Source organism: Adiantum capillus-veneris, chromosome 29, assembly GCF_014529385.1.
Source record: "Adiantum capillus-veneris isolate H3 chromosome 29, ASM1452938v2, whole genome shotgun sequence".
Classification (NCBI taxonomy): domain Eukaryota; kingdom Viridiplantae; phylum Streptophyta; class Polypodiopsida; order Polypodiales; family Pteridaceae; genus Adiantum; species Adiantum capillus-veneris.
The window spans coordinates 3,526,970-3,549,044 of NC_140959.1; positions in this window are offsets into that span (position 1 = coordinate 3,526,970).

Sequence of the window (22,075 nt, forward strand, 5' to 3'; positions counted from 1 at the left end):
TGAAAGGTTTGATTGGATATTTAAGGAAGGTGACAAATTTTTCCTACGAGTAAAGCCCAAAAAGAGAAAGCTGTCTCTTGGAAGGTATAAGGAGCTTAGCTACTAATATTGTGGACCTTACAAAATAATGAAGGGTGTGAGTGATCAAGCTTATAAAATAAAACTTCCTTCCCATCTCAAAGTGCATGCTGTATTTCATGTAAGTCTATTAAAACCTTATGTACATAACCCTGATTATTTCCTTGATGATGAGAAAATCATTTTACCCTGCTGAAGATGTTCTACAGCTTCAACCTGATACTATCCTAGAAACTCGAAAAAGAAAGCTTAGGAATAGATCTATCAAAGAACATCTTATCTTATGAAAGGATTTCCATGTAGAAGATGCTACTTGGGAAGATGAGACAACCCTTCTTAAGGATTACCCTTCATTGTTCCTGAGATGATGGCATCTCAAATTCTAAGTTGGGGAGATTTTAAGGTCTCTACTTTCAAATTCCACACAAGTTCTATTAACCATTTGAAGCATTTAAATTTTTCAACCATCGCTTATTATTTTAGATATTTGAGTTCAGATTATGAACTGTACCTAGGCTAAAAAACATAGAATTTAAAATTTACGGTACAAAAGTCTGACGTGTTTAGCTATACGTAACACTCGCTAACTTATTGCAAGACTTATTTACTGACTGTAGAATTTTCTCTTGCTACTGTAAAGTTATTCTAAGACTGTAAAGTTTAACATAAGAAAGTAAAGTAATTTATCATTAAAGAAATAAATTAATTAATTATAAGGTCAAAAGATACACATGGATGTCACATGAAGGCACATGGACTCACCTAGACTCACATAGGAGGAGGGGACAAAGTGGGACACACAATCACATAGAAAGGAGAGGTTAGGCTTGACTAATCTTAATGAGGGGGGTTGTGTGTCCTTATCTCTTGATGATGATGACAAATTCGTCAAGCTGATGGGTACTACAAGGAGACCAAAAATGCAGGTATGAGTTTTAAAAAAATATTTTTTTGAAAAAAAAATCTGGACGTTTTTTTTTCTGTTATAAATAAAGCATCCATACTCACACTTTAGACATAGAGATTGCCTCTATATCGCTCACGAAGTACTGCCGCTTCTCTTAGAGAGAAGGCATCCACAAACCACTAAGAGAACAAAAACTCTAGTGGATTAGTAAGGTACGTATTAATTAAGCATTCAATTAGCTTTAGAAATGATGTGTGTATTCTCTTGTAGTCTAATCTCTCTAATGGATAAGTAAGATTCATTTAGTTTTAGAAAGGATGTGTGTTTTCTCTTTTACTCTAGTCTCCATACTGCATTAATAAGACTCAATTAGCTTTAGAAAGGACATGTGTATGTTCTCTCGTACTCTAATCTTTGTAGTGGATTAGTAAGAATCAATTAGCTTTAGGAAGGATGCGTGTATGTGTGTGTTTTATCTCTTACCCTAATCTCTCTAGTGGATTAGTAAGATTCAACTAGATTTAGAAAGGATGTGTATATGCTCTCTCGTACTCTAATTTCTCTGATGGTTTAGTAAGATTCAATTAGCTCTAGGAAGGATATGTGTGTGTGTGTTATCTCTCACTCTAATCTCTCTAGTGGATTAGTAAGATTCATTAGCTTTTGAAAGGATGTGTATGTTCTCTCGTACTCTAATTTCTCTACTGGATTAGTAAGATTCAATTAGCTTTCGAAAGAATGTGTGTATGTTCTCTCATACTCTAGTCTCTCTAATGGATTAGTAGGATTCATTTGGCTTTAGGAAGGATGTGTGTGTGTGTGTGTTTTATCTCTTACTTTACTCTCTCTAGTGGATTAGTAAAATCTAACTAGCTTTAGAAAAGGATGTGTGTGTGTTCTCTTCTACTCTAATTTCTCTAGTGCATTAGTAAGATTCAATTATCTTTAGAAAGGATGTGTCTCGTACTGTAATCTCTCTAGTGGATTAGTAAGATTCAATCAGCTTTAGAAAAGATGTGTGTGTGTTCTCTCTTACTCTAAGCTCTCTAATAATATCTACTCTCTCTAGTTAGTACATCTTAACTATTAACTTATGCATAGTCAACTAAAAGTTAATACATAAGAGTACTCATCACACTCTTATTATGAAAAATGAGTTTCTCATTCACCAATTTTATTATCAATTTGATTAATTAGTATTTTGAATAATACTAAAAATTGATTTAGTTGAAGTATCGGAATTGAAGTTAGAATTGGATTAGAAATGTCATGCATAAAAGTAATGCATTTCTAAACTTTCAATTTCGTAGTTTACACACTTAATTTTTGATTAATTAAGACCAAAAAAGATTTTGATATATAGAAATTAGGTGTAGTGCAATCACACTAAGTGCAAATCCGAATTGGCGACAAGGGTTCAAATTACAGACTCTCTTTGAAAAATTTTAGTAAGTTAATATTAAAGAAAAAACAAGGTTACTTATATGTAAAAACGACCTTAGATTCAAGAAAATTACTAGGTAAATTGACCAATTTAAAGCTCTATGTGTATAACCTAAGTGTGGTACAAAAAAATGGCTTCAAAAAGTGCTCAAACCCTAGGCGCTAATGATCATGAAGCCGGTACAACTAATGGGGGAACTCCTGTGGAACATGCTATGTCTCCACCAATCGGACCAATAGGAGCTATGGTACATGTTGGTATTGTAGTTTCAAGTTATGCATCATTGCATATACGAGACCATAGACATATATTAATCACCTTAGGAAAGGAAAACACAAACCAAAACCAAGGGGCTTAACCCTAAGAAAAACCAAGGGGCTTAACCCCAAGAAACTCGGCATATATAACAAGTAGGAAAGAATGTTTGGTTAAGAGGTTTTCCATTGGAAAGAATGTATGTCCAATACTTTCAGTATGGTTTACCTCAAGACTCTGTAGTTATTAGCGTTGGCATTAGGTGGTAGTTTCCAAGGCATGAGATCATGTCCAGGGTGGCACAGCTGATGCTGCGGTGGGAGTACACCCAAGGTGGCCCAACCGGATACTGCATTTATGTTTTTCCATGACGTGGCCCGATTTCGCACCGATGTTGCTGTGAGACGGGAGTACGCCCAGGTTGGCACAACGAGTACTTGTCGAGAGGTATGGGATGCTTATGTTGACCATGATTTTTATGGATAATGTATATACCGATCGGACCTAATGGCGAAAGTAGAGATTCTTAAGTGAACCTAATCTATAAGTCGTTTGATTAAAAAATGGACTAGTTCTTGCTTGATTACTGTTTGTAATACTCTTTGAAGGGCTGTTTTAACGAACAAGTATCATAGGTAAGGTAAAGGAACATATATGTTTAAATAGTGTGGTAGTAATTAGGTAACAAAAGAAGGATGAGTGCGGTGTGAAAAGTGAGAGAATGATACCCTCATGGTATCATTCTACGGACGGGTGGACGCAATGAGTCGGGTAACTTTCCAGTGCTAGAAGTTTTATTTTTTTAATAGTCATAAATCTTAAAAGAGACGAACCTTAGCGGCTGTGCTTCTAAAACATGGGAAAAAAAAGCGCATAGGTTGGTCACTCTAAGGTTTATACTCTTAGGTATAATTGATTATAGATAGTGTTTAGATAGGGTTATGGTGGAGCGTGTAGGGTTATGGTGGTCACGCTCCACCATAGTGAGATAGGACCAATCCACCTTCACTAACAGTTCATGCCCGTGGCTACGTAGTAGCTAAGGCAATGTCTGTTGGTTTTTCTTTCTTAGGATTGGAGACCTATCAAAGGTACTCCACTCCTCTCAAAAGGAAGAAAAGACCTCACAATTTTCATTGTTTTATTTGGGTTTTTTAGATAGTCACTAATCAAATGAGTAATGATGCAATCTGGACAATACACATTCACTGTCATGATCTTTGTGTGAGGATAGTCTTTCATAAGGTGGTTACCACCGCACTTGTAGCAGGGTCCTAAGGGTTGGCCAGGCGCTCTTGAAGCCACTCTTTGTTGATAGCCACGTCTTGGTCCTGTTAAACCCCACTGGTTATGAACAACAATGTGTGTTCATCCAAACTGTATCTACCTTCTCCTACATCATGAGCTTCTATTGGTGGTCCAACATTCCCAATCATGATCCAAGGTTCAGGTGCTTTTGTCTCTTCAGGTGGATAGTATGTTGAACTAGCCTAATATTTACTTGACTCTTTGTAATATGCAGGCACATGCACTAAGTCTGGTTCCTCTGATTTCTCTATAGTGGGTGTATATCTGACGCCCACAAGTTGCATTCCTGCTAGAGGTGGCTGCTGCCCCAAATTGGATGTGTTTGTTCAACCCCTCTTGGTCCCTGAGTAGGTGTTACTTGGGTTGGTGGGTCATATTGCCACTCTCTCACACCCCTTGATGTAAAGAAAAACTTTGGTATACACATTGTTTTGGACATATGAATTTTGCCAGTTTGCTGCATTTCAAAAAATCGATATGGTTGCTTCTTTTCCACCTTCTGGAGCACCTATCAAACATGTTTGTGAAGGCTATCTTTTGGGTAAGATGCAATACTGAAAGTTTCCAAAGGATGGTTCAGTTAGGGCCACATGCAGGTTGTAGCTTGTGCATAGTGATGTTTGTGAGCCCATGCAAACTCCGTCCTTGGGAAACTACTTTTACTTCGTGACTTTTGTTCATGATTACTCCAGGCATGCATGGGTATTTCCTCTTAAAGCGAAGTCCAAAGTTTTTATGTGCTTCAAACAATTTTTGGTTATGGCTGAAAATTTCTCGAAATGTACTATGGGCACCCTCCATTCCGATCGAGGGGGGGAGTATATGTCTCATGAATTTAATGCATTTTTGGCTAGTTGTGGGATAAAACACCAATGTACATTGTCTCATATCCCCCAACAAAATGGTGTTGTTGAGAGGAAAAACAAGTCACTTATGAAAATGACACGATGTATGGTCAAAAGTCAAGCTTTGTTTTTCTTTTTGGCTTGAGGCCATCATGTGTGCCACTTATGTACTAAATAGGTTTCCTATGAAAGCTTTGCAATCTATTACTCCATATGAAGCATGGCATGATCAAAATCCTTCTATTGAGCACCTGCATGTTTTTGGTTGTTTGGCATATGCTTTGGTGCCACAAACACAATGCAAAAAATTAAATGATAAGACTGCCAATGTATTTTTGTTGGTTATAGTGTTGAAAGCAAATGTTACAGGTTGTATCATCCGCAAACAAATCATATTTTGGTTTCATGGGATATTGTGTTTGTGGGAGATTATGTTCAGCCCTTGTTGTCATGTATTAGAGATAGTAATGTCAGCTCACACGACATTTATGACACTTTGTTGCCTCTTTTCAGTGGTGGAAGTATGAATGTAAACTCCAATGAGGCAAACATAGAGCCTATGGGGTTTAGAAAAATGTTACAAATCTGATGCACATGTACATGATGTACTTGATGAGGAAAGGGCTGAGAATGAGTAGGCTAGAGGTATGCGTAAATGGCTAATGCATACTTTGCATGATAGTAAATTGGATGCACCTTTTTCTAGCCGTACTCATTCAGGTTGTCGCCATGCATCTTATGTATTAGATTGTTATGCTTTGGCTATGTCATGCTTACATGATGTTGAGGAACCTCTGTCTTTTAATGAAGCACAAAATTCAAAAAGTTGGATGGCTGCCATGCAATAAAAATATGATGCACTTATAGAAAATGAGACATGGACTTTATGTGATTTGCCTCCTAGAAAAAAGGCCATTGATACAAAGTGGGTCTACAAGTTGACATGCAAGCCGGATGGTGAGATTGATCGCTATAAGGCTTGACTTGTTGCAAAGGGTTATGCACAGCCAAAAGGCATAGATTATGAAGTGACTTTTTCTCCCACTTTTTGTATAGCTCTGTTCATTTTCTATGTCCATTAGCAGCTCATTTTGGTTGGGATGTACATCAATCAGACATTGTTACTTCTTTCTTGAATGGTGACATTTTTGAGGAAGTTTATGTAATGCAGCCTCATGGTTTTGTCAAGAAAGGACAACAGGATAAGGTGTGCAAATGTAACAAATCTTTGTTTGGGTTGAAGCAATCTCCTCGTGCTTGGTATGAGAAGGCTCACACTCATTTGGTCAAACGAGGCTTTTGTAATAGTCCAACAGAAAGCATATTACATGTAAAACATGAGGGTGATGTACTTCTCGTTGTGGTTCTTTATGCAAATGATTTGTTGATCACTGGACCAAATGAGAGACATATTTTTGAATTTAAGACCGATTTGAATGCTACTTTCAAGATGAAAGATTTGGGGTTGTAGCATCATTACTTGGGTATACAGTTTAAGCAGTGTGATGGTGGTATTGCCTTGTGTCAAAAAAGCTATATAGAGACATTTCTATGTAATTTTGGACTTGAGGATTGCAAACCTATTGCCACTTCCATGGAAACAAGTTTAAAATTGAGTCTTCACGATGCTAGTGATCTTGCAAATGTCACACTTTACCAAACTGCTATTGAATGCCTCATTTATATATGCAACATGAGGTCAGAAATTCAGTTTGTAGTCTCAGAGGCCAGCAGATTTATGCATAGGCTAGGGTCTAAGAATTGGTAGGCTCTCAAGAGGATTTTCCACTACTTAAGTTTCACTTTACATCTTAGCTTGTTTTATCCCAAGGGGGGATCATTTCCGCTAGACTTACATGTTTTTTTGGACTCAGATTGGGTTGGTTGTTTTGACACGCGAGTGTCCAAAAGTGGTTTTTGTTTCATGCTTAGAAGTTCATGTATATCATGATTGAGAAAAAAGCAACCTACTGTGGCCACTTTGTGAGGTCCATGCCCAGGGACCACCGACTGTACCATCTCCACATGGATACACCGTGATCTCCGACGTCCCTCCCGCTTGAGACCGACACCAAGATAGGACTCCTCCTGCTCTTTGATGCCAACTCAAGGGGGTGATAACATTCACTTTCTCTCATACGTATCCCTTAGCCCCGAAGATCCTTACTTACCGATCAAACTTACCAATCAAAGTCATCAGACTAACTTGGAACTCAACCTTCCAGGGTCAACTGGTGGGAGTTCTCTAATTCACCCTTGGTTCAAGGTCATTGACGCTTTTTTCTCGATTAGGAATGAGCATAGCCGTTAATGCGTTCCCCTAAGGTGAGTGTATTATAATCTACATGAATACCTCGATCCCAAGTTGTTCCCCGCTCCGTAGATCAGAATCCTTTTTTTCCCGCTCTAGACTTAATTGTTAAGACAACATAAAACTGGGCTCAACTTTATGGTCAACAATTAACCCTCCGGAATCCGCCCACTCACCGAACCATTTGATAAATGTACCTTCAGAAGGTAGTACTATGATACTAGAAAACAATATTTCAATCATGTCGAATGTGAGGTCCCCCACCCTGTCGTATCAAACGGAAAATCTGATGGTGAACCTGGTGGCCACTATATCTATAACGGAAGCAAAAAATGTGGTTCAGGGTTCAACTAGTGGACGATCTATCATCACAAAGTGAGTCGAGCTCGAGCCTACTAGTAATGAGATCTAGCTCCACCTTGCAGGGGAAGCGTACTTAAACTATCTAGCGATCCTAAGACCCACCTTCCAAGAGGAGAGAAACCCCGAGTGCCTTTTTCCCCATGTTTCAGAGGCACGTACTCTCGAGATTTCACCACTCTAGGGCCAATGGGTGTTACTAATATCGAAGTAAGCACTATGGGGACAGAGAGTTCCCGACCAATAGAGACTATCCATCTCATAGGCATTGGCAACCTGAGCCAAGCCCCTACTTTCCACCCCCACACTCACAGTTCCTTGTGTGACCTAATTACTACCACAATGGTTGTTCAACATAAACATTCCTTGATTAATTTCGAATCACATTGTTCGTTAAGACAGCCCTTCAACCAGTATTGCAAACAACACCAAGACAATATTCTAGTAAAAAATATACTCAAACTTATTCATTAAAATTCCAATGTTCTGGAGGGACAACATCCCCCCTCTCCAGCGAGAGTTTACTCCTCCCGTTGTCACCTAGCTGCCCATACAACTAGGTATGTCCACCGCATAGAAAGCACGACATGGACATTCCCACCGCTTAACCAGCAGTCGTGGGTTTAAGAGCCCTTAACCAGGAACTCTGTCCCCTGTGATCAGGAGGGGGTTCATGACTAATTCAACATTGGAAATAGAATGAACATGCCGAGCTAAATTTTCCCTAGCAGACATTCTTTCCTATTGCAAACAGTATATCCGTCAATCATTTCTTTCCTACTTTAGACTTTAATATACAAATGAATTCAATTGCCGAGGTTTCCGTCGGATTTCTCCAACATGTTTGGGGATATGTTCATTCCTAGCTAAACGTATGCAATGTTAAATTAAACATCTTGAATAAAACTGTGATCTACCTCTTCCATTTCTTCGTCATTGGCTCGTGAGATGGCCGGTGCTTGTTCGACCATGGGAGCTTTTCCTTTTCTATTTGTATTGCTCGTTCCCGCCTCATGGTCGTGGGCACCACTGAAGCGAGTTCTCTTAACCGGGGCCATTTTACTCACTACTTTAAATGATAAACTTGAAGAAAAGAGCTAAAGTCCGAGAGCATCATAACAACCAAATGGCAAATTAGAATTATTAAAGAATCCTCCTTAGGCAAGAGATTAGATTTTTCCTTCGAGACCTAGCAATTTTATGGGTAATTCCTTACTTACCCTATGGGAAATGGCTCTAAGGTTAATTACTTGGCTTAGATGATTAGGAAATTCAGAATTTTACTAATTGATTCACGAAAGAGATGAAGTAAGCAAGCTCATTCATTTTTCTAGAGCAATATGAAGATGCAGAATTGCCGCAGGCATGTGTGACATAAAATTCTCTTCTTAATGGCCTAATGATGGATTAATTTTCAGCCTTAATCACATTTTAATGTGGGAGAAGATTGAGTCTAATTTAATTACAACACTATTGCGTGGTAAAGGAATGAATTTCATCAAATCTACTCTATTATTGACTGACAATTTATTAACTATGCTGCCTAGAGAGAGAATCTTTCCTAGTCATGCATTAACCCTTGGTTAAGGATGATGAATGGCTACATAATTTAGCTAATTGAATGATGATTATTTAATGGAGTATATCTATGGAGATTTAGAGAGCAGCTATAGGGAATTATAGCCAGGATTAAGCATAATAGCTAAGGAATTTGGAGAATAAAGATGAGAATTAAGAAGAGCAGTAATTAAACCATGATTACCGTGATTAGGGGCTGAGAATCCTCTGATTTTTCTGATCCAATGAATCCTCAAGATGAGAATTTTGGCAGCACCTCCCTCCTTGCTTCTCCTTCAAAAACTGTGTGTGTACCGGCAGCACCTCCCCAAGGTGTGTGTGTGTGTGTGTATTGGGTGTGTGTGTGAGCATATATGTGTGTGTGTGTGTGTGTGTGTGCATGCCTTTAAATAGGCCTCCTCAAGCTGAAAATCGATTTGTGCTACTATAAGCATCTGAGTGAGCACTCAGTCCTTGCATGGCAAGTCTAGTTGCCTACCCACCAAGTGTCCAGTTGGTTTAGTTAACTGGTTCTCACACTTAGTTGCAAGCTTGGAAACTTCCCAAAGACTCCCACAAGGCAAGAGGGAGCCCCCTAGCTGCTAAAGCTGGTCTGGAGTGGCCTGGAACCTGTTCCCACCAGCCCCGGGCCCCTGGTGCCTCCTCGGACAATTTTATGAAAAATTGGTTTTAGGCTAAAACGGGCCATACGAGTCGGATTTTGATGCCGTAAATTGCTATGCTGAGCTCTAACTAAGGCGTAATGGACCAAGTACCTGCCATATTTAGCAGCCTCCCGAGGTTCGAAAATGCATTTTTTTCAAATTCGAGGTACGGGTGCAGATTTTCGAGACGGTCAAAACTAGACGGGTCGGGTGACCAAAACCTTACTATATTTGGAAAAATTTCACAAAAATTATTTTAACTCACATTTCAAATCTTTATAACATTCTAAACATCATGGCACTAACAGAATTCGGAAAACTGCTAAAAATAGTACCATTTTTCCATTATGATCATTTCATGGTACAAGGGTGCTCTTTTTGGTTGGGGTCAGAGACCTTATAGCGAACCAAGAATACATTTCAAGAATTTGAAAGCAGCATGCAAACTATTGCATACCCTTGCAAATGTGCATTTATCATGTCGTTTCCACCTTTTCCTTTATAGAATATGTTTACTTCTTTTTTCCTTTAATATTAGTAAGATTATCTACTTATCTCTCAAGCAATCACATATACTTCTTCATGCATATCCCGATCCTCATCCCAGGACTCGGGTATCCTGTCTCCTCCGCCACATGTGGAGGCGGCACCTTTACACAGATTCCAATTCTTATTTTTTCTTTATCTTATGTGGGAAAGGCTTTAAAGATAATCTACTTTAGGTTCCTTTTAAATCAATAATCCCGAGAAGAAGAGCAAAAGTCCGACTGATGAGGACAATTGCGGAATAGCCCATTTAGATTCCTAGCCTTTCCAAGGTTCCTTTTCTCCAAACAATTTTAAGAGTTCCTTATTTAAATCACATCCTTCTTCCTTATCATGATCCCTCCATGGATCCTTTTTCCCTCCTTCTTTTCCCATCGGCATCAGGCCTACCTGGACTAGGCCGATTTCCAAACGCATCTGCGGATCACATCCACCTGGCCCGGACACACTCCAATTCAATCCCATTTCTAGGGCAATGAATGAACCCTGAGCTCCAACATAGACCACTGGTTATCAGTCCAAGCCAAAAAGGACCATCCCCCGTTGTATCCCATAGGTAAACACCAGCGCCTGCCTTTTTCCAAACATGAAGACAAGTTCACACTTAAACCGCTATGTTATGCTAGGGTTATCCACGTAAATCTTCTCGGTAATTTTTTCAATCCTAGTTTAAATTTTAGATTGAGCTCCTTGAGTTATAAACCCTTAATTCCTAGTTCCTTTTAATTTTCCTACTCAAAACAAGATCTTAGTAATCAACGAATCTCATGGAATTTTAAGGTTTTGTCTCAACAAAAGTTTCGAGTTAACCCCGACTTCGATGAATCCCATTTTGGTCCCTTTTCATCATTGCCATCCATGGGGCATCTCCATGGAAGCGTTGGAAGTTTTATGTTCAAGCAACACAGTCACGACATCCGTGAAGCTATCTCCTTAGTCCCCCCTTTGAATTTGCAAAACAAACTTGAAAGCAGACAAACTTGAAATGAACAATGCATATGCTTTCTATAATGAGTTTTTCTTGGTGTTTCTATGAGTGGTACACACAAGACTTCAAAATGCACCAGCTTGTAATCCTAGGTAACTAATCAAAACTTCCTTTGAGTGCTTATGCAAGAGTAAAACCCTTCTATGCATGGTAGCGTAAAATGACAAAGTTCCTAAGTGTGGACATGCTAGTGTATCGTAAAATATGCATGTAATATTGTATGAATGATTAACAAATTCTATTTTAGGAAGGGATTTAGGCGTACCTTTACTACCGTGGAGAGGGTTAGTCAAGTGGCTCAAGGTTTCAGTACCATAATATGTAGATAGTAGGGTCTTCTCCTTGCTTTGGAAGAGTAGCGGCAAGTGTATTGACATGGCCGGATCTTTTCCGCTTCCCTTTTCTTGAAAACCACCAATTTGGCTATGGAAAGAAGAGATTAAGAAATTTCAAGCTATGGAAAGGTTGTAGTTTAAGAGAGAGAAGGTGAAGAGGGTAATGGTAATTTGGATTCTGGTTATGGCTTCTCTTGAGAAGAGAAGTGTGTGTAGGGTGTGTATGGAGAAGGAGGATTATCTATGGCTTTCTATCAAGGTTGCAATTTCAAAATGTGTAGAGAAATGAAGTGAAGTGAAGCATAGCAAAGTGTAGCGAAGTGAAGTGGAACGAAGCGAAGCGTTTAATGAGTAGGGAATGCCTCCTTTTAAGCTTAATTTGATAAGGCTCTTTACTTATCGTGATAATTTACTTTTCATATCTTGATATGGTTTCTTCCTTCTCAAAGCTTCTCCAACAAGCTACTTATGCAAGAAGCTAATTTTCTACAAGTGGCTTATGCATGAAGCTACATTTCCTACAAGTGGCTTATGCATGAAGCTACTTTCCTACGAGTGGCTTATGTATGAAGCTACTTTCCAACAAGTGGCTACTTTTCAATTCAACAAGTGGCTTCTTTTTCAACAAGCTATTTTTCAACAAGTGGCTTCTTCAACAAGCTACTTCCAACAAGTTACTTTTTCACCTTACCCTTATTCTCTCTTAGTTTTCTTATGCAATTTTTTCTTGAGATAAAACTAATATCCCATGCATTCGTTATATCCATGTTTTTATGATGAAAATCGAAAGTGTCTCGTGGGTAGCTTTGCATTGGTTATATCCACGTTCCCATGGTTAAAACCGAAAGTGTCTCGTGGATAGCTTTGCATTGGTTATATCCACGTTCCCATGGTTAAAATTGAAAGCATCTCGTAGGTAGCCAAGGTGCTTTACTCGATCATATTCAAAAAGTCGATCATATTCAAAAAGTCGACGGCTTAGATATTTCACCAAGAGTAAGGGCTAAGAGGAGAACCTTACAAACTTCCCAACAAAAAGAAAGAGCTGTCCTCAGCTCGAAATAAATAAGGAAGCTGGGAAATCTTCATTCGCACGTTACACTTTCATCTTCTGGGTAATGCTAATTTACCCTTCCTTGGCTGGCTAGTCTATATAAGGTGCACTATATTTTCATTTCTTCCATTATTATTCCCTTTGTCTTTCACTTTTCTTTCCATACCTTGTTAAAATTCCTTAGGTTTGTCTCTTTACTCATTATCTTACGTTATGGATCGGTGGCAAGAGCTTGTTTTATCTGTAGCCATTCCTCATCTACAACAAACAAGTGAATCCGTGAGGAGAGATTTTGTGGAGCGATATGGGCGCCTGCTATTTCCTCACTTGGGAACTTCAATAGATCAAACCAAATGGCGGACATTTGAAAGTATAACAAGGGTGACCCTTTGCGATTGGGATCACTTTCATAATAATGTCCGTTTGGCTATGGTGACTGAAGCTATGGGTTTGGGTCCTTGGTATTATTGCATGATGAGGTCAATGCATCAAGGTGTTTTAGAACGAGTCTTTTTGCTTGCTCAATTCCTTCCTCATCATAAGATAACCTTTACCCTCACTTTGGTTTACCACTTAGAGGGCCCTTTAACTTCACACCTCATACTAGAGAGATTAGTGCAATAATTTCACAGCGAATCTTTCCTGTTGATGAGAGGCATAATATGTGCCCTGCTTGTGATAGTTTCTTTTGTGATCATGTAATGGATGGGTTTATTGACCTCTAAAAATGTATCTTTGTTATATCCCTTAACAAGTTCATCATGTTCTAAGATCTTGGTGCCTGTCTTAAGTCCTTCTTTCTCTGATTTTTCTTGATGGATATAATGAAATTGGTTCTGAGTTCTTATATCTTGTATTTGATAGAAGTCCTTGAGAGAATTTCAAACTTAACTAAATCTGTTTATTGATTTTGTAATTCCATACATAGATCCAAGTCACAAGATGTAAAGGAAAACACTAATCTCGTTATTATTTAGAAAAATATCAAGTTACAAAAGTTCAATAAGATAGAACTTGGATTTTTGTAGTTACATGGGTTAACATGGTTTAGTTTGAGTACAAAAAATAGGAGAATCCTGATCAAAAAGATGAGGAAACCGAGAAGTAAGGTGTTCCCAATCTTCCCAAGAGGCATCTTCAATGGGGTAGCCCTTCCACTGGACTAAAGCCTCCCGAATTGTTCGATGTTGTAGCTTCCGCTCCTACATGTCTAAAACTTGCTCTTGCTCCATCTGGAATTCTTCCTGTTTGATAAGAATAGTATCTTCGTCATTTAGGATGTAAAGGGGATTTTCAATATATCTTTTTAGCAAGCTAACATGAAAAACATTGTGCACATGCAAGTGAGGGGGTAAAGGGAGTTTGTAAGATTGGTCCCCTATCCTTTTCAAAATCTCAAAGGGGCCACAATATCTATATGCTAACTTCCTGTATTTTCCCAATTTGAGTGAACTTCTCTTTGGCTTGACCCTAAGGAAAACTCTATCTTCTGCCTTAAAAATCTAGGGGGATCTATGTAAATCAGCATAACTCTTTTGCCTGTCACTTGCTCTCTTAAGGTTCTCCTTTATTATTTTGATTTGACGATCCATTTCTTCAAGTGTATTCTTTGCTGCGGGTAGTGGGAGACTTGGCTCGGCCATTCTGAGCGGAGTGATACAGTCTTGTCCATAAAGATCTTTGAATGGTGACATTCCTAGGCTTCTATGGTAGGAAGAATTATAAGCAAATTCCTCTAAGGGTAAAAACTTGATCCAAAGATGAGGTTGCTGACTCCAGTATGATCTCAACTATCTTCTATGACTTGATTAACTCTTTCAGTTTGTCCATCTGTCTCTGGATGATAGGCTGAACTTAGGTTTAATTAAGTGCCTAAGGATTGGAACATGGCCTTCCAAAACTTAGAGGTAAACTTGGCATCACAATCACTGATTATCCTAGCAAAAAATTGATCAATATCTGCTGCAGAGGTAGTGGTTTTGGCTAGGACAAGGTGAGCTACTTTGGTGAGTTTATCCACCACCACAAAAATTGAACCAAAATTTCCAGCATTCTTGGGTAACCCTGTTACAAAATCCATACTGATGCATTCCCACTTCATTGTAGGTATATCCAATGGTTGTAGCTTCCCAAGAATCTTAACTTTTTCAACCTTCACCTTTTGGCATACCAAACACTTCTTAACATACTCTAAGGTATCCTTTTTCATCCTAGGCCAGTAGAAATTCTATTTAAGAGAAGCAAACATTTTGTGATAACCTGGGTGAGTTGCAAGGGAAGTTTCATGAGCTTCCTTTAGAATTTGTATCCTTAAGCATGTAGGTATGCACAATCGATTCCTGAAGAATAAGAGTCCATCTTGAATAGAATAACCTTCCAGATATCTTTGCTGAACTTGAGCTTAGATTTCTTGGATCAATGAACCAAATTGCTCATCAGTTTGGAGGGCATTTTGAACTTCTTCGGGTAGAGTTGAATGGACTAGTGTAATGGAAAGGGCCACTACTGTTCGGCTTAGAGCATTGGCAACTTGATTTTCCTTGCCTGGTCTAAATTTGATCTCAAAAGTGAACTCTTGTAGGAATTCAACCCATTACCTTTGTCGCATATTGAGATCTGGCTGCGTGAAAATCCACTTGAGACTTTTGTGGTCAGTAACAAGCTCAAACATTTGAGCTAGAAGATAGTGTCTCCACTTTTTGAGGGCATGAACCACAGCCAGTAGTTCGAGGTCATGGGTGGGATAATTCTTCTCATGAACCCTAAGCTGTCGTGATTCATAAGCTATGGGATGGCCTTCTTGCTGTAGGATTCCACCTATACCTTCCTTGTATGCAAGCATCCACTATCACCTCAAAGGTTTTTTGAAAATGTGGAAGTTTGAGAACAGGTTCACTAGCCAAAATATCCTTTAATTTGTTGAAAGCTTTATCCCTCTTGTCTGACCAGATAAAGGGTTCCTCCTTCTTTCTTAGTGAGTTCAGTGAGAGGGCGTGCGAGATGAGTGCATAGTTTTTAATAAATACTCTACACCATCCTGTGAGGCCAAGAAATCCCCGTACTTCTAAAACAATCTTGTGAATGGGCCACTGAACTACAGCTTCAACCTTAGTTGGGTCGAGAGAAAGACCATTGTTTGAAACTATGTATCCCAAATAAACAACCTTCTCTACAAAGAAAGAGCATTTGCTATGCTTGGAGTAGTGTTGGGCTTTTCTGAGAATCTCCAAGACATGGCGTACATGCCGTTCATGATCTTCTCTAGTCTTTGAATATATAAGGATGTCATCAAAGAAGACTAGAACAAAATCATCTAACTTTGTCCAGAAGAGGTCGATCATGAGACGGTTAAATGTGGCAGGGGCATTAGATAGGTCAAAAGGCATGACAGTGAACTCATAATGCCCAAACCTTGTGTTAAAAGCTGTTTTCGGAATATCCTCCCTTTTTATCCAAACTTGGTAATAGCCTGACCTGAGATCAATCTTGGTGAAAAATTTGGAACCATCGAGTCAATCAAGCAGCTCATTTATGCGACGCAAGGGATACTTGTTCTTGACAGTGCACTGATTTAGGCCTCCAAAATCTATGCAAAGTCTGAACGTTCCATCTTTCTTCTTTTGGAAGAGTATAGGATCACCCTAGGGAGAGACACTCGGTTTGATGAAACCTTGTTCCAAAAGCTGAGTCAACTGATTCTTCAGGTCTATGGATTCGGAAGGTGACATCATGTAGGGAGTTCTTGCTATTGGTTGGGCACCAGGAATGAGCTCGATCTTGTGTACTAATTCCCTAGGTGGTGGAAGAGTTGTCAATTCCTCTTGAAAAATATCTTGATATTCATTTAACCATTCAGGCTCTGATTCTTCTGATTTGGTCTCTGGTTTATTGAGCCTTATAACATAAATTGACAGTCCTTTCTTTAACCCCTTAACCAAACGGCTGGCTTTGACCACCCTTCAAGTGAGCTTTCCCTGTTCACCCTTTGAGTTTGAAAAAGAGATGCTTCGCTCACTGCAATGGATGTTGGGTTTATTTTTGCTCAGCCAATCCATCCCTAGGATTCCTTCAAATCGGCCCATCTTTAGGATTCTTTCAGATATACAAGTCTAGTTAAATTCTTTTAAAGATAGACCCTTCAAAAAGGTAAACTCTTTGTTATTTTTTTTTTTTTTAAAATTTTCTTTTCTATTATGCCAAAAACTTTTTACATCTCAGGGAAATACTTACTAATATAGGCTTGCACTTCTTTAGTAATTTCTATACATTGAGTTCTTCCATCTCTTGCTTTGTCAGTACGGACTTTAAAGCCTTAAGGTTACTACTCACAAAAAATACAAGTCTGTGGACTCAAGAAGAAAGTGACTTGCGAGCACATATAGTCTCACCAACTTGTTTCCAAGGGTTATGTGTAAATGGTCTAGTAAATGTTGTTCTTTGTCGTGGGTAGATAAACATCTTATCATGAGGGAGATTGGTTATTAACAGAAGAAGCTTTCTTTCATATTCTATGGAATGAGAACTAATAATACAATAGCGATTGGGACCTAGTCCCAATTTTTCCCTCATCATGGCCAGGAGAAGATTATTTAGAACGTGTCCATGGCCCCAAAGATTATGGTGACATATTTGAGGAAGTTTATGTAATGCAGCCTCATGGTTTTGTCAAGAAAGGACAACAGGATAAGGTGTGCAAATGTAACAAATCTTTGTATGGGTTGAAGAAATCTCCTCGTGCTTGGTATGAGAAGGCTCACACTCATTTGGTCAAACAAGGCTTTTGTAATAGTCCAACAGAAAGCACATTACATGTAAAACATGAGGGTGATGTACTTCTCATTGTGGTTCTTTATGCAAATGATTTGTTGATCACTGGACCAAATGAGAGACATATTTCTGAATTTAAGACCAATTTGAATGCTACTTTCAAGATGAAAGATTTGGGGTTGTAGCATCATTACTTGGGTATACAGTTTAAGCAATGTGATGGTGGTATTGCCTTGTGTCAAAAAATCTATATAGAGACATTTCAATGTAATTTTGGACTTGAGGATTGCAAACCTATTGCCACTACATGGAAACAAGTTTAAAATTGAGTCTTCATGATAGTGATCTTGCAAATGTCACACTTTACCAAATTGCTACTGAATGCCTCATTTATATATGCAACATGAGGTCGGAAATTCAGTTTTTAGTCTCAGAGGTCAGCAAATTTATGCATAGGCTAGGGTCTAAGAATTGGTAGGCTCTCAAGAGAATTTTCCACTACTTGAGTGTCACTTTACATCTTAGCTTGTTTTATCCCAAGGGGGGATCATTTCTGCGAGACTTACATGTTTTTTTGGACTCAGATTGGGTTGGTTGTTTTGGCACGCGAGTGTCCAAAAGTGGTTTTTGTTTCATGCTTAGAAGTTCATGTACATCATGGTTGAGAAAGAAGCAACCTACCGTGGCCACTTCGTGAGGGCCATGCCCGGGGACCATCGACTGTACCATCTCCACATGGATACACCGTGATCTCCGACACCCCTCCCGCTTGAGACCGACACCAAGACAGGACTCCTCCCGCGCTTCGATGCCAACTCAAGGGGGTGATAACATTCACTTTCTCTCATACGGATCCCTTAGCCCCGAAGAACCTTGCTTACCGATCAAACTTACCAATCGAAGTCATCAGACTAACTTGGAACTCAACCTTCCAGGGTCAACTGGTGGGAGTTCTCTAATTCACCCTTGGTTCAAGGTCATTCTCACTTTTTTCCCGGTTAGGAACGAGCACAGCCTTCAATGCGTTCCCCTAAGGTGAGTGTATTATAATCTACATGAATACCTCGATCCCAAGTTGTTCCCCACTCCGTAGATCAAAATCCTTTTTTCCCCGCTCTGGACTTAATTGTTAAGACAACATAAAACTAGGTTCAACTTTATGGTCAACAATTAACCCTCTGGAATCCACCCACCCACCGAACCATTTGATAAATGTACCTTCACAAGGTAGTACTATGATACTAGATAACAGTATTTCAATCATGGCGAACCAAGAATACATTTCAAGCATTTGAAAGCAGCATGCAAACTGTTGCATACCCTTGCAAATGTGCATTTATCAGGTCGTTCCCACCTTTTCCTTTATAGAATATTTTTATTTCCTTTTTCCTTTAATATAAGTAAGATTATCTAGTTATCTCTCAAGCAATCACATATACTTCTCCAGGCATATCCCGATCCTCGTCCCTGGACTCGGGTATCCTGTCTCCTCCGCCACGTGTGGAGGCGGCACCTTTACACAGATTCCAATTCTTATTTTTTCTTTATCTTGTGTGGAAAAGGCTTCAAAGATAATCTACTTTAGGTTCCTTTTAAATCAATAATCTCGAGAAGAAGAGAAAAAGTCCGGCTGATGAGGACAATTGCGGAATAGCCCATTTAGGTTCCTAGCCTTTCCAAGGTTCCTTTTTTCCAAACAATTTTAAGAGTTCCTTACTTAAATCACATCCTTCTCCCTTATCATGATCCCTCCATGGATCCTTTTTCCTTCCTCCTTTTCCCATCGGCATCAGGCCTACCCGAACTAGGCCGATTTCCAGACTGTGAGGTCCCTGCCCCTTGTCGAGAGGAGCGGAGTACCTTTGATAGGTCTCCAATCCTGAAAAAGAAAAAACAACGGACATTGCCTTAGCTACTACGTAGCCACGGGCATGAACCGTTAGTGAAGGATTGGTCCTATCTCGCTATGGCGGAGAGTGACCACCATAACCCTATCTAAAAACTATCTATAATCAATTATACCTAAAAGTATAAATCTTAGAGTGACCAACCTGTGCGCTTTTTTCTCCATGTTTCAGAAGCATAGCCCCCAAGGTTTGTCTCTTTTAAGATTTATGACTTAAAAAAAACAATTTCTAGCGTTGGAAAGTTACCCGACTCATCGGGTCCACCTGTCCATAGAATGATACCGTCCGGGTATCATTCTCTCACTTTCCACACCACACTCACCCTTCTTTTGTTATCTAATTACTACCACACTGTTTAAATATACATATTCCTTTACTTTATTTATGATACTCGTCTGTTAAAACAACCCTTCAAATAGTATTACAAACAATAGTTAAACAAGAAGTCGTCCAATTTTAAACCAACAACCCTTGGATTAGGTTCACTCAAGAATCTCTACTGGCGCTATTATATCCGATCGGTATATACATTATTTATAAAAACCCTTGTCCTCATGAGAGTCCCATACTGCTCGACAAGTACTTGTTGTGATAATCTGGACGTACTCCCGCCACAGCAACAACGGTGTCAATCTGGGCGTCATCCTCACGCCACGGCAAAACAAAACTATAGTATCCAGGTGGGCGAATCTGGGTGTACTCCCACCACAGCATCAGCGGTGCCATCCTGGGCGTCATCTCACGCCTCGGCAACTGCCACATAATACCAGCGCTAATAAGTAGAGAGACTTGAGAGAAACCATACCGAAGGTTTTGGACAAACATTCTTTCCTATAGCAACCAGTTTAACCAGAAATTCTTTCCTACTTGTCAAACATTAGCCGAGTTTCTTGGGGTTAAGCCCCGTGGTTTCGGTCCGTGTTTTCTTTTCATAAGGTAAATAATATATTCCTATGGTCTCACATATGCAATGATGCATAACTTGAAACTGCAATACTAACCTGTACCACAGCTTTGATTGGTCCGATTGGTGGAGACATAACACGTTCCGCAGGAGTTCCATCGTTACTTGTACCGGCTTGATGATCATTAGCGCCTTGTGTTCGAGCACGCTTTGGAGTCATTTTTTTGTACTACACTTATGTTATACACTTAGAACATTAAATTGGTCAATTTCCCTAGTAATCTCATTGTTTCCAAAGAGAGTTTATAATTTGAATCCTCGCCAACTCGGATTCACACTTAGTGTTGTTGTTCTACATCTAATTTCTATACATCAAATATTTGCTAATCGTAATTAATCAAAAATTAAGTGTGTAAACTAAGAGTGAAAGTTTAGTACTGCATTACTTTTATGCATGACATTTCTATTCCAATTCTAACTTCCATTTCTATACTTCAACTAAATCAATTTTTAGTATTATTCAAAATTCTACTTAATCTAATTGACAATAAAATTGTTGAATGATAATTTCATCATGTATAATAAGAATATGATGAGTTCTCTTATGTATTAACTTTCAATTAACTATCATAAGTTAATAGTGAAGATGTATTAACTAAAGAGAGTAGGTATACTTAGAGAGATTAGAGTAAGAGAAAACATACACACACATCTTTTCTAAAGTTGATTGAATCTTACTAATCCATTAGAAGATTAGAGTAAAAGAGAACACACACACATCCTTTTCTAAAGCTAATTGAATCTCACCAATCTATTAGAGAGATTAGAGTGAGAGATAGCATACACACACATATCCTTCTTAAAACTAATTGAATCTTACTAATCTATTAGAGAAATTAGAGTAAGAGATAGCACACATACACACATATCCTTCTTAAAACTAATTGAATCTTACTAATCTATTAGAGAGATTAGAGTAAGAGATAGCACACACACACACATATCCTTCTTAAAATTAATTGAATCTTACTAATCTATTAGAGAGATTAGAGTAAGAGATAGCACACACACATCATTCCTAAAGTTAATTGAATGCTTAATTAATACGCACCTTATTAGTCCACTAGAGTTTTTGCTCTCTTAGTGGTTTTTGGACGCCTTCTCTCTAAGAGAAGTGGTAGCACTTCGTGAGCGCTATAGAGGCAATCTCTATGTCTAAAGTGTGAGCATGGATGCTCTATTTATAACAGAAAAGAAAACGTCCAACTTTTTTTTTCCAAAAAAAAATATGTTTTTTTAAATTTTTATATATATATATATATAATTTATTTATTTTTAAAATATTTTTTTTTAAAATTTTATTTTTTCTCAAAAATCATACCCGCGTTTTTGGTACCCTTGTGGTACCCATCAGCTTGACCACTTTGTCATGATCATCAAAAGATAGGGCCACACAGGTCCCCCTCATTAAGATTACTCAAGACTAGCCTCTCCTTTTCATGTGACAGTGTGTCCCACTTTGTCCCCTCCTATGTGAGTCCAGGTGAGTGCATGTGCCTTCATTTGTCATCCTTGTGTATTCTTTTGTCTTTATAATTTTTTTATTTATTTCCTTAATGATAATTTACTTTACATTTTTAAGTTAAACTTTACAGTCTTATATTGACTTTACAACAGTAAAAGAAAATTCTACAATTTGTAAATAAGTCTTACAATAAGTTAATTAGTGATTCATATAGCTAAATATGTCAGAATTTTGTAGCGTAAATTTTAAATTCTAGGTTTTCTCAACCTACGATTCATAATTTGAACTCGAATATCTTAAATAATGAGTGATGGTTTAA